The 12,820-nt window shown below is 44.6% G+C and overlaps 1 protein-coding gene across 2 annotated transcripts in view; it reads right to left on the bottom strand.

The window, feature by feature from the left end:
* The window catches only part of SYMPK (symplekin scaffold protein), a 2,606,756-nt gene that overhangs the window by 725,189 nt on the left and 1,868,747 nt on the right, over positions 1-12,820 (bottom strand). The gene's annotated exons all lie outside the window — the stretch shown is intronic.

The raw sequence follows: 12,820 nt of genomic DNA on the forward strand, positions 1-12,820 counted from the left end.
GGTGCTGATGCATATGAAACTGACAGTTTAAGGCCCTTGATAGTCAAGGTAGCAGATGTGTAAACCTTTTTTCCCCATCTATCCAGTGCCCTAAAATCTCTGTCAGAGGGGGTAGGGTTTTTTTTGCAGCGGAAGCCTTAACTCCTGTGGGACCCTGAGATATAGTTTCTGGGTCTGCAGCAGGGTTTTTAAAAAGGAATTTATGAGAGTCAGGAACCCTGTAATATCTGTCAGGCTTAACAGGAGCTGGAGGTAAGGAGTCAGGGGTAAGACTAGACTCCGAAAACACATCATCTACAATGTCTAACACAGGTGGGATGGCTAGTGGCTTGTGCTGAGGTAGTAAAAGGAAATCCCTGAGCCTCTTTTTAGATTCTGAAAAATCTTGGCTCTCCCAGTGGAAATGCTCCCTCATGGTATGTAAGGTTTCCCCAAAAGAATAGTCCTCTGGAGGAGAAGCTGAAGGTATAGATTCTTCAGCATCAGAATCCTCATCGGGGGAAGAGAATATTCCTGATCAGAAGAAATGGAAACCTGATCTGAAGATTCATAGTCAGTCTCTTGCCTAGGCCTTTTATCAGGAGGGGGATGGGAACCCCTGATCAAGGTAATCAAGTCTTCGGCCATTTTGAGCATCTGTTTTTTGGGCACAGAGGCCTGACCACGTGGCTCTTGAGTTTGTTTCTTTGTTTTAGAAGGTGCTTTAGTCTTTGCCTTTGAACCTGAAGTCGGTTTGATGTAAAGATGTTTAGGTCTGAATACACCCTCAGAAGCCAGTGCCTGCTCAGCAGCTCCAGACCCATCTGAAGGGATAATATCCAAGGCTCCAATAACTTAAGTTTCCAGCGGCATGGCCGACTCCACATGGGAGTCGGTAGCGGCCTGCGACTCTAAAGTAGCGGGCGTCAGGGGCTGCGAAAGCGCCTCACTGAGGACCGGCGAACTGGCTTAGAAGCTTCGTCGTTGGTTTTGGGCCTCATTGTCTATCTCTCTCTTTTTCTTTGCGTTTTTTTGTGAACTCCGGTAGTCAGATAGCTATCCGACGACATTTCTGGATAATTAAACCGGCGTCCAAAATAGTTTAAATCAGAATCATACCAACGCTTAATAGTGCGTTGGTTAAATCTAGCACAAAACCAACAACCAAAAACGTTGTGATCAGAGCCTAGGCAAGGAATACAGTAAGAATGAAAATCCTTATGAGGTATTTGCTTTCCACAAGAAATACAATTATTTACTTTTTCTGACAGCGGTCTGGAGCAAGAAAAAAGTTTCCCCAACGGCGTACTTAGCTTTATTGAAGACTTTGGATCTGAAACTCGAACGTGAAAATCTCAGGAGTCGGCTGACCGGCACTTGCGAACTGCTTCTGCTTCAGGCACCGTGTGGCAAGAAACACAATGGCGTCAGCTGCTTCTTTTATACCCCCTGACGACCTGACATCAGGGAAGGGGTGACAGCAGCCGACGCAGGACTCAGGACATTGGAATTCAGGCAGACTGAGGGCAACCTGCCAGCAGGATTACTCAAATGTAATGACTGCAACAGTGAAACACAAAGAACATCTGTCAGCATTTTAGCATCTCCCTGTGAAAAATACATACCGCTCAGATCTTTCCAACTGCTGGAAAACATGAAACTATAAAACAATGCAGAAGGCTCCCTAGTTTTAGACATCTCGTCTCCTTGCTGCACTGAAACCATCTCTTTTATTAGGTGGTTATAAAGCAATTTAATTTCAACAATTTTCCTGAAGTTTTGCAAGTTAACCTTGTATGTTCCAGTTTCCACAGTTAAAAATATATACATTCACACAGCTACAACAGTGCATATATACGTTATGCTACCAGCCCAGTTATCTGGAATTTTGTAAATAATTCCATGTCATTTGTGAATATTGATATGAGATACAGAACTGTACGTTATGCAAGGAGCTAAAATGTAACAACAGCATGCTCTGCTGGCTTAGAACAGAAATGTATATAAACTATACACCTGCATAAATGTATCTTTTAATAGTAGAAACGGAAGCATACAGAGTTAACTTGCAAAATTTCAAGAAAATAAGTTGAAATTAAAGTGTTTTACAACTGTGTCATAAAAGTTGGTTTCAATGCAGTAAGGAAATATGTCTAGAACTAGGTTGCCTTCTGCATTGTTTTGTAAGTGTTTTACTGTTGTATGTCTTCTAGCAATAGCAAAGATCTGAAAGATATGTGCTTCTCATACAGAGACGTTAAATTCTATTAGCATCTGTTTAGCCTGGGAACTGGTCAGGTGACAGAGTGATGTCATCAAAGATAATCCAACAGTAATGTTTGATAATAATTTGAGAATTCTCTCGGGGAGAGAGACTGTGCATTTTGTACTTTGTTTTGGACCTAGCAATAGCATCCACTCATCATCATCATCTGCACTTGTTTTGCAAGTAAGATTTAGGATATAGTATCTCTTTTAGATCTAGACAGGAATATAGTAAAGATTAATTCAGACGTTTTCTGTATTTATTTGAGACTGTCCTGCAATGTCGTTTTAAAATATTTCCTGTGATTCTAAACTCTGAAGTAACTGTGTTTGTTATTGAGTACTGTTTTGTTCTTTTATTATTTATTATTAAATATATTTAAACCTATCTTTGCGGCTGATATTTGTTGGACATTTAAGCTCTTAGAGTACTTGCATATGCATTTGGTGACACTGTACAGGCCACACCTAACAGACTGGCACTTGGTCAAAACTACCATTTGGATATAGTAACATTACACAGTAGGAATGGGCACCATTTGCAAGGGCCTTATAGTAGCTGATAAGAGGAGATGGTGGCAGTGGAAACAACCTTATAGTCTGGCCAGAAGGGGGCATAGCTAGTAAACCTGTGCCAGCCTTCCCAAGGTGTGTGTCTGTGTGTGTAAATCAAATTTCAAAGTGTGTGTGTGTGTGTGTGTGTGTGTGTGTGTGTGTGTGTGTGTCAGTTACTTGGGCAGGGACATGAAGCACTGGTTGGACAGTGAGGGTGCTGGAGGTCTTGGCTTGACCTCTCAGCTGAGATCTTAACCCTATAGCTGTGCCAGTGGGGAGCCTTACTAGGGATCTGGAGAAAGAGATAGAAACTAGCCCCAGACTAACTGCGGTCTTTATGAAATTGCGCTTTACTATTTGTGTGTATGTGTGTGTGTGTGTGTGTGTGTGTGTGTGTGTGTGTGTGTGTGTGTGTGCACTTGTCATCCTCCCAGGATGCAAGTTCCCTAGCTGTTGCCAGTGTTGAGGATTGAGGCACCTTGATTACTGGGCCAGTGTTGGGGCGTCACAAAATACATTTTTGTTCTAATCCAGCAGGGTACACTGTGGTCACACATCTAGGCTCAGTACTGTACAAACCCTGTTCAACACACACTTCTGTACCAGCAATTTAATCTACACATAACATACAGTTCTAATACATTTGTAAGACAAGCATATGAATCATGCTGATATTCACAAATTACATATAATTATTTACAAAATTCCAGAAAGCTGTGCTGGCAGTATCTCCTTCTGTCACACTTCTATATAAATCATAGTAACACTCACAACTGGCATATAATTATTTACAAAATTCCAGACAGCTGGGCTGGCAGCATTTCCTTTTGTGACACAAAGTTCATATTTTAATTTGTATTTCTTCATGTTTTATCTGTTTAGATTTAGAGTTGTGTGTGGAAGTTTTTTTTTTTTTTTTACTGTGACTAACGGTGTGGGTAGAGTGCACAAAAATTACGGTTACCATAGGTAGGATGGTAACCAATATGTACACCCCAGACGAACAACACATTTTTAGTATATTGTGTTTAGGTTAAATATTCACAAACACAAAAGCAGGCACACAACACTCAAGTGCCATGCACTCAACTGCTTAATCACATATTCGATTGTCTAAATGACAATCGAATATGTGATAGTAAACCGGTTTACTATCACATATTCGATTGTCATTTAGATGATCGAATATGTGCGAAAATCATTTTCTCGAACTGAGAGTTCGATCACCACAGTGTCGAAGCTGACATGAGCGAACAGCCGCTATTGTCAGCTTCAACATTGTGGTGCAGATCGCACTATAGTGGGAATCAGGAAATGTACCCTTACCCTCACTGTAGTACGATCTCAGCATTTGTATATATAAGTAGGGTGGGGGCGCAGCCTCCCTGCAAACGTTACTGTTAGTTGTGGGCAGATGTGAGTATTTCAGCAAAGTCGATATTCGACATTGCTGAAATGCTAAGTTCGATATTTCGGTTGCTCGGTGTTCTGATTTTCGACAATATTTGTCAGACATCATTGCATTCGTCTAAATGACGTTCGCAAATATGACAGTAAACCTCACATACCTAGTCACTTAAACAGTTAGTTATGTACTCACCATAACGATCGATGTATGTGGTCCATCTCGCCTACATTCATTACTGATGGGTTCGGAGCCGACAATCGGGTCCAACTATTTTCAAGCACGAAGTCTCTAATTGGCTGGGCTAACTGGTATCCCAGGATGCAACTCTCCCAAACCCCAAATCTTGTTTGCATAAGTCGCAATCACTCCACACACACAAAAACCCTAATAAGAGGATTATCGTCCCCCAGAAGGGAAAAATAAACCAATTCTGAAGGGTCTCGAAACGATTATCCTCCAAATCCATAGGCAGGGGGCAGGTGGGAGGGTATGTAAGAATGTAGGCGAGATGGACCACATACATCGATAGTTATAGTGAGTACATAACTAACTGATGTTATGTGGTCTTATCTCGCCTACATTCATTACTGATGGGACAGCGTCCCTAGCTCCCCTAATCCGGGAGGCTCAAAGGAAAACACTCCTGAGAACCGTGGAAACAAAGGAAGCCTGGCCTCTAGATGCCACGTCCAATTTGTAGTGAGAGACAAAGGTATAATGAGAGGCCCATGTGGCCGCAAGCAGCACAGATGTCGTCTAAGGAAAGTCTGGCATGATAAGCTACTGAAGTCGAAACCACCCTAGTTGAATGAGCCTTGACTGAGAATGGTAAACTTCTGCCTGCTGAAGAGTAAGCAAAGGTAATGCAATCCTTAATCCACCTGGAAATTGTGCACTTGGAGACAGAGAAACCCGTCCTATTCTCCGAAAAGGAGACAAACAATTGATCTGATTTCCTTGACAGTTTAGTCCTGTGTAAATAAAATCTTAGTTGTCTATGGACATCCAATTGATGAAATTTGTACTTCGCCTTGTCGGAGAAGTTGGGTAACTCAATGGATTGGTGGAGATTAAGGGTGAATGACACCTTGGGGAGAAAGGATGGGGTAAGTCTCAATGAAACCCTGTCCTTATGGAATATTAAATACGGGGGCCTAATGGACAAAGCTTGGAGTTCAGATACCCTTTTACCTGACGTAATGGCTACTAAAAAGGCTGTTTTCCAGGATAAAAATTTTAATTCGCAAGTGGCAACCGGCTCAAAGGGGGGAGAAATGATGGCTTGTAATACTAGATTTAAATCCCATGCCATAACAGGTGTTGACACAGGAGGACATAATAACCAGGCCCCTTTTAGAAATGCTTTGCAAAGTCTATGACTCATAAGAGCAGGCTCATGGAATATGTGGAAGTTAGAAATGGCCGCCAGCTGTACCTTAATGGTGGAAGGAGCAGAGCCTTGTCGGAAAAGCAAAGCTAAAACGTCTAGGACCGCTGATATCGAGGCTGTGAATGGATCTAGGCCTTGTGACTGAGCCCAGATGGAGAACCTCTTCCACTTGATATGGCAAATTTTTCTGGTGGAAGGCTTGTGTGATGAAGAAAGGATATGGACCACCTCAGGTGATCAGGAATGTAGTCTAATTATTGATGGAAGTGGAGCAGCCAGGCTGTCAACCTGAAGGATTGTAGGGAGGGGTGTAACTGTCCTGACATACGAGTCAAAAGGTCTGGTAATGGATCCAGAATCCAAGGACCGTCTACTGCATACCGCTGAAGAAAGGGGAACCAAACTTGGCGAGGCCAGTGTGGAGCAATAAGAATCATCTTGCTTCCCAAACGAATGGCCTTCTGAATCACTCTTGGTAACAGAGGAGACAGAGGAAAGGCATAGAGCAGACCGGGAGGCCAATCGTGGACTAGAGCGTCCCTGGGTGATTCCCCCTGTGAGGGGATCAGAGTGAAGTAGCTGCTGCATTTGGTGTTGAGGGAACTGGCAAAGAGATCGCAGCAAGGCTGACCCCACCTGCTGAAGATCCGAGTCACAACTCGGCTGTTCAGGGACCACTCATAAGGCATCAGAATAGCTCTGCTTAGCCTGTCTGCTATCACGTTGAATTTTCCCGGAATGTGCGTTGCCACTTGGATCCGTTGGGAAGACACTGCCCAATCCCACACTCTCATGGCCTCTCTGCAGAGTGGATATGACTTGGTTCCCCCTTGTTTGTTCAGGTACCAAACAATTGACATACTGTCCGAGTGAACAGCAATCGTTGCTCTTGGAAGAAAGCTCTGAAGTGCTTGCAACGCTAACAGCACTGCTCTCATCTCTAGGACATTGATGTGTAGGTGTACCTCATACTCCTGCCAAGTGCCTTGGGCTGTTCTGCCCAGATAATGCCCCCCACCCTATCTGGGAGGTGTCTATGGTCACTGTGGCAGCGGGAGAAAGGGGAAATAGATTCATGCCCTTGTTCAGATTGGAATGACATAGCCACCAACGGAGATCCTGCTTGCAATGATCTGTGATATGAATCGGGTGAGAGAGGGGTAATTTTTGATAGGACCATTGGGCTGAAAGGAGCCACTGAAGGACTCGCATGTGAAGCCTGGCTAAGGGTATTAGCATGATGGTCGCCGCCATGGAACCCAGTAACTGAAGAACTAACCTGGCTGGGACCTTCTTGTGGGGCAAGAGAGCCTGGACCTGAGATTGCAACACCATTATTCTTTCCTGAGGTAGAAAGGCCCTCATGAAAATCGAATTTAATTCTGCGCCTATAAAGACAACACACTGTGAGTGCAGCAAGGCAGATTTTCCCCAGTTTACTGTAATCCCCAACTTTTGACAGAGATTTAAGGTAGCCTCCCTGGCTTGGATGAGTAGATGCCTGGTGGGGGCGGTAAGGAGCCAATCGTCCAGGTAAAGAAACACCTGGAATCCTAGACGTCTCAGGTGAGATGTCACCACTGCCAAGCATTTGATGAACACCCTGGGGGCTGTGGTGAGACCAAATGGCAGGGCTCGAAACTGGAAGTGACTGGCTCCCAGTCGGAGGTGTAAATGGATCCTGGATGTCTTGTTTATCTTGGTGTGATAATAGGCATCCTTGAGGTCAATGGAGCACATCCATACTCCCCTCTTCCAACAATGGGAAGATGGATTGAAGAGTGACCATTCGGAATTCGGATTTCAGGATGTAGTGATTTAATCGGCTGAGATCCAAGATGGGCCTCAGGTACCCTGTTTTCTTTGGCACCAAAAATAGTCTTGAGTAGGTTCCTGATCCGATCTGGTCTGGGGGGACCGGTGGGATGACTCCTTTTCTTAGTAGCTTTGACATTTCTAACGCTACTTGATCCCTTTGACTGGGTGGAACGTCTGGGATTCTTTTGATTGTAGGAGGAAGTGAAATAAAGGGGATGGTATAACCTCCGGTGATTATTCGAAGCACCCATCGATCCTGAGTTATGCTCTCCCAGGCTTGAAGATGCTTCGAAAAACGACCCCCGACTGGATCCGGAGCAGCACAGCCGGGCAACCCTTCAGGGATGCTGATAGGAAGATCCGCAAAAGGAGTCGCGGTCTCCCAGATTGCGGGGGCCTCCTCTGCCCCTAGGACGGCGTCTTCCAGAATAATTTCCCCCACCTCTGCCTCTGGAGGGGGACTCACCTTGAGTGACTGGGAAAGACTTTTGTGATTTTTTGAACCACATCTTCCCACCCCTCAGAGCCTTGGGATAAGGCCTAGAGGGAAGAGAAAAATGGGCCCCTATGGCAGATAAAGTCTTACCCTCTTGTTCACATCTAGTGAGAGAGTCTCTTTCACTTTTGGTCCAAAAAGAGAGGACCCATCAAAGGGGGTGTCCATGAAGGAAGACTTGAAGGCCTCCGCGAAGTGGCATAGGCGCATCCAGGCTTGTCTCCTCAGAGCAAGGCCTGAGCTAGCTGCCCTGCTCGCCCCTTCGGCTGCACAGGATATGAGCCTCATGGACGAGTTAGCTATGTAACCAAGGGTAGACAACTGGGCATTAACAGTCTGTGCTAGCGCCTCAGGCATGTTATCCGTCAAGGTATCTCCCAACTCTTTAAGGAGATCCCGCTGGAGCTGAGTAAAGTGACAAAGATAATTCAGGGACTGTAGCATAAAGGTCGCTGAAGACAGGGTGCGCTTCCCATAGCGATCCATACTCCTGGACTCCTTGTTAGGAGGATGGACTGAGGAAGAAGCCTCGGCAACTTCCTGCTGAGTGGCTGATGCCACCATCATGGCATCTACAGGGACCCCTTTTGTCAAAAACTCTTTCCCGGGGGGAGCAGACAAGAACTTGTTAGGGCGGCTGGGCACAGGTTCCACGGAGTCAGGATGTTCCCACACCCTTTGACAGATAAGGTCTAACAATTCGTCAAAGGGTGGAGACACCCAGGAGGCAGTAGGTTGAGTGCCGAAGGCCTTGAGGAATACAGACTCCTCAGAGGGGGGCTTGGAAGACCAGTCGCCTCTCTGCCTCAATATCTCCAGGATATCGGAGAAGGAGACGTCATCGGAGGATGACTTAGGGGATCCCTCTGCATCGTTGAGGTCGGTATCCGAGGTGATGGACTCGTCTTGGGAGTCTATGTGCTTCCTCTTGCACAACTTCTTCCTGGGAGGCTCCTCAGGCACAGACTCTGAGGGGCCCTCAGAAAGTTGGGGACCGCTCATGGGGGTGTCCTCAGGCCTTCAAGCTCTGCTATCCATTGATAGGGGGCATCAGAGGCTCGTGCCAGGGTGTATGGGGAAGGAGTGGTCAATCCAAGTGATGTCCCTGACAACGATCTGGCCAATGTTGTCCTCATGGCCTCAAATGCAGGTCCCCCCGAATCAGAGGACTGACCTACCTCCGAGGCTACGACCGGAGTCGGGATCCCCCGAGCCAAAGCGCCGAGAGGGAGACTCGGAGCCGACAGAAGTCCCGATGTGTCCCCATCGGGCCCAACCGAAGAAACCCGAGTGCCGAAACCAGATGAAAGAATCAAAATGGTTGGGGCCAACGACGGCTCCGATGAGCCCATCACGGGTATCGGAGCCGGTGTAATGACATCACTCGGTGCTGAACACTCCGGCTCCAATGACACAATGCTCAGAGCTATACCACAGCAGCTATGATGTCGGGTGAAGTGCGACATCAGCCGAGGCCAGACCCAGACTTTGGAATCCGGCCGACCGAAGGGCTGCCTGAGGCAGGACAACCCATATGTTAGGACTGCAGTTGCATCCTTGAAGGACATCCACCTTATGTCCAAATCAGACAATCGAGAGGATTTGGAGGCAACTGAAGGAGATGAGGATCTCCTGCCTATTGATTCATGAGTAACGCTCCGAATCGGTTCCAAAATGATCGGAGCCAAGTTCGACTCCAGCACTACCGAGACTTCCTGCGGCCCTGAAGCCAATGGAGCCGAGGAAGCTGGATCCAACACAGAACTCTTCTCCTGTGGCTCAGAGGATAACGGAGCCGAGGAAGTAGTAACCGCTTTCAAGATCTTCTCTGGAGGCTCCGAGGAACTAGACGGAGCTGGAGATCGTTTTTTTTTTGACTTGGAGGATTTGGATTTGCCAGTAGATTCTAAATCCTCTTCAAAAGAGGGCTTGATCGGGCCCTTCAAGCTTAGTTTATTTTTTCGTTCCTGCAGTACCCTGGAACTAAAAGAATGGCAGACACTGCAGGACTCCTGTAAATGTTTAGCACCAAGGCAATAAACGCAGATGGCATGCCCATCAGTGATGGACATTTTGTAAGCACACTTTGAGCATTTCTTAAACCCAGAGGGTTTATGCTCTTTTAGTTCTTTAGACATTGCCAGCAGAAATAACACACACAACACAATAGGATAGGAAGGTACACTGAGGAACTCTAAGTTAAATGCTCCTAAGAAGACGAGAAAAACACTACCTAGACAACGAAGGAGAGGGCTAGGTCCCTCTAACTTAAACGGGCCTAGCCCGCCAAACACAAGGAAAAATACTCACACTTTCACAAACTGCCACAGGGCCAAACTACAGACACAACACAACGTAGCTATGAAAATAGCTTTTGTTTCACAGGAAAGTACTATTCTGCAAAGAATTTTTTTAGTCAAAAAAAGAGTGCTTGGCCACAGCCAAGCTCGAGACCACGTCCTGACACAACAAGCAGCAAACAAGATCTGGGGGTTTGAGAGAGTTGCATCCTGGGATACCAGTTAGCCCAGCCAATTAGAGACTTCATGCTTAAAAATAGTTGGCCGAGTCGGAGCAGATTGTCGGCTCCGAGCCCATCAGTAATGAATGTAGGTGAGATAGGACCACATAACATCTATGTATTTATATATTCACGTTCATACTCTTGATAGCCATAATGCTGATTATACCTTGCTGTTTACACAAATAATACATAACATTTTAACTTTAATTTCTCAATGCAAATATTGCGCTATTTGCTTATTTCTGATGAGGTATATCTTGAAATTATTTTCTTGATATATACAGTGGATACAAAAAGTGTACACACTCCTGTTAAAATGCAAGGTTTTTTGTGATATAAAAAAATGAGACCACAATAAATAATTTCAAAACTTTTCCCACCTTTAATATGACCTATAACCGGTACAATTCAATTGAAAAGCAAACAGATCTGCTAGGGGAAAAATATAAAAAAAAAACAGAAAACGTAAAATAAGATGATTGCATAAGTGTGCACACTCTTAACTTTGTTGAAGCACCTTTTGATTTAATTACAGCATTCAGTCTTCTTTGGTAGGAGTCTATCCGAATAGCACATCTTGACTTGGCAATATTTGCAGACTCTTCCTTGCAAAAGCACTCCAAATCTGTCAGATTATGAGGGCATCTCTTGTGTACGGCCCTCTTGAGGTCACTCCACAGATCTTCGATTGGATTTAGGTCCGGGCTCTGGCTGGGCCATTCTAAAGCTTTAATTTTCTTCTGGTGAAAACATTCTTTTGTTGATTTGGATGTATGCTTGGGGGTCACTGTCATGCTGAAAGGTGAAATTCCTATTCATTTTTCTAGCAGAGATCTGAAGGTTTTGGGCCAAAAGTTTTGGTATTTGGAACTGTTCATAATTCCCTCACCTTGACTAAATCCTAGTTCGAGCTAAAGAAAAGCACCCCAAAGCATGATACTGCCACCACCATGCTTCACCATGGGGATGGTGTTCTTTTGGTGATGCAAAGTGTTGTTTTTGCGCCAAGTGTACCTTTTGGAATTGTGGTCAAAAAGTTCAACCTTGGTCTCATCAGACTATAACACATTTTCCCACATGCTTTTGAGAGACTTAATGCATTGTTTTGCAAATTTTACCGGGCTTGGGTGTTGTGTAAGAAAAGGCTTCCATCTTGCAAACCTATCCCATAGTCCAGACATATGGAGAATATGGGAGATTGTTGTCACATGTAGTACACAACCAGTACTTGCCAGAAATTCCTGCAGCTACTTCAGTGTTGCTGTAGGTCTCTTGGCAGCCACCCTGACCAGTTTTAGCCTTGCCTTTTCATCAATTTTGGAGAGACATTCAGTTCTTTGCAACGTCACTCTTGTCCCCTATTTTCTCCACTTTTTGATGACTGTCTTCACTGGGTTCCACTATATATCCAATGCTGTGGATATTTTTTTGTCTCTTGACTAATACCGTTTAACAATGACAGCTCTTTGATGCTTTGCAAGCACTCTGTGAACCATGGCTTTTGCTGTAGCAGGCAACTGAGTAATGTCAGGAAAATCCTACTAGGACAGCTGAACTGCATTTGGGGTTAATCAGAGTCTCTTTAATTGATGGCAGTTGTGTACCCAAGGAGACTGAATGCTGTAATTAAATCAAAAGGTGCTGCAACAAAGTATTAGTTTAAGGGTGTGCACACTTATGCAACCAACTTATTGTATGTTTTTTTTATATTTTTCCTCTAACAGATTTGTCTTTCAACTGAATTGTACAGGTTATAGGTCACACTAAAGGTGGGAAAAGTTTTGAAATGATTTATTGTGGTCTCATTTTTTTATATCACAAAAATCTGGCATTTTAACAGGGGGTGTGTACACTTTTATATCCACTGCATACATATATCAATGTATAGGTATGTATGTGTACATAAATACAAAAGTGAGCAACACACAAAAAACTGAATAATCATTTTACTTGCCCTGCATGAAAATGTATTTACTTGTCCATATACTAGTGTTGTTAACAGTGCAGTTGTGTAAAATCTTACCATAACAGTGAATGTCCTTTTCTACACTGTTGCTGTATTCATTACACCAGGGATCCCCTGCCAAAGGCAGCCTGACATCCGTCCAACACACTAAAGCCTTTAGGTTGCTTTAAGGTATGCTGTACATCACACGTATGCTCCTTGCATTGCTTAAGGCATAAATGTGACATCCGTATGTACCATCATCAGAAGTGACAGCCCCAGTAGGAACACAAGTCCAAGGAAAAGAAAGGTAATCAGTACATCCAGAAGAGGAATGGACCAGGGGGTGGGAGGGAGGGAGTGAATACTGCAACAGTGAACAGAAGGACATCTACAGTTATAGTAAGATTCTACACAACTTTACTATCTCCCTCCATTTC

This window comes from Protopterus annectens, chromosome 1.part0 (genome assembly GCF_019279795.1).
Source record: "Protopterus annectens isolate FY-2018-M chromosome 1.part0, PAN1.0, whole genome shotgun sequence".
NCBI classification, from domain to species: Eukaryota; Metazoa; Chordata; order Ceratodontiformes; family Protopteridae; genus Protopterus; species Protopterus annectens.